This window comes from Nicrophorus vespilloides, unplaced genomic scaffold (genome assembly GCF_001412225.1).
Source record: "Nicrophorus vespilloides isolate i.1.1-1 unplaced genomic scaffold, Nicve_v1.0, whole genome shotgun sequence".
Lineage (NCBI taxonomy): Eukaryota > Metazoa > Arthropoda > Insecta > Coleoptera > Silphidae > Nicrophorus > Nicrophorus vespilloides.
This window is the reverse complement of record NW_017097749.1, coordinates 29,005-30,185: the sequence shown is the minus strand read 5'-3', so window position 1 is coordinate 30,185 and position 1,181 is coordinate 29,005.

Here is a 1,181-nt window from a genome sequence, read left to right as displayed (position 1 = left end):
ATCTCTTAAATATGTATGAAATTGTGATACGAGATGTTATTTATATTTTTCTTTGTTGTTGTCGATTTCGCACACGTCTTAGAAGATTAGTTAGTCAAATTTGAGCATTTTTCTGTACTGGATGGAAGTTTTAAAATTTTATAATTTCGTCTGATGGGGATGGGGAATTTCATTAAATTTTTAAGGAAACTTCCTTTACTTCTTCGAACGAGTTTACGAGGGTGAAGGTCTTTTTGCAGGAGATAACTGCGACCCCGCAGAATCCTTTTATCTCACGATTCTGCAGTTTTAATCTTTTGCGGAGAATTAATTAATGCTTATCCCTTTTTTAGATAATTAACATTATTTTATGAATACTAATTCTAATATGTTTAGAACTTAGATATACGTTAGTATCTTATTCCAAATAAAAAAAAATATTGGTATTAGTTGCTGTATTTACTTATGTTTCTTATCATATTAATGCAATATTTCTCATAGTAATCAAAATAATATGACATTAGGATTTTGACAATTTGAAATATTAATTTGACATCAAAATTTTGACATCTTGAAATAATATTTGACATCTGAATTTTGACATTTTGAAATAATAATTTGACATTATTTGTATGTTATGTTATTATTAATTTGACATCAGAATTTTGACATTTTAATGTATTTAGAACAGAGATAGTATATTATTACAAATTAATTAATTGGTATTATAATTTTGACATTTTGAAAAAAAAAATCAAATAAAATAAAAGTGATCTAATTAACTAGATAAATTGCAACAGAAATAAAAATATCGTTGTTTTAGTTTAGATGTTATTATTTGCGGAAAATAAACGTGAAACAAAACGTACTTTGCATTTGCTTAAAATGTTCAGCAAACTAAATGTAAATCCCTGATTTAAATATCCTGTTTCACTGTATATTATTTACCTAAATAATTTCCAGCGAAGAGCAAACATGTTCATTGTCGAGTGCGGTCGTTGCGGTCAATACAAAACTTTATCTCGTAATACTACAGTATTTTCACATCAAAGCGAAATAATATGAGAAAATTTAATAAATTAATTTTGTATAAAATATGTATGTATAAACAAGTATAAATAAAATTATTTGAATTAATTAATTAAATTAATTTGTATAAAAAATAACTAAAAATATCCGAGAATCTGAATAATTTTTATTTT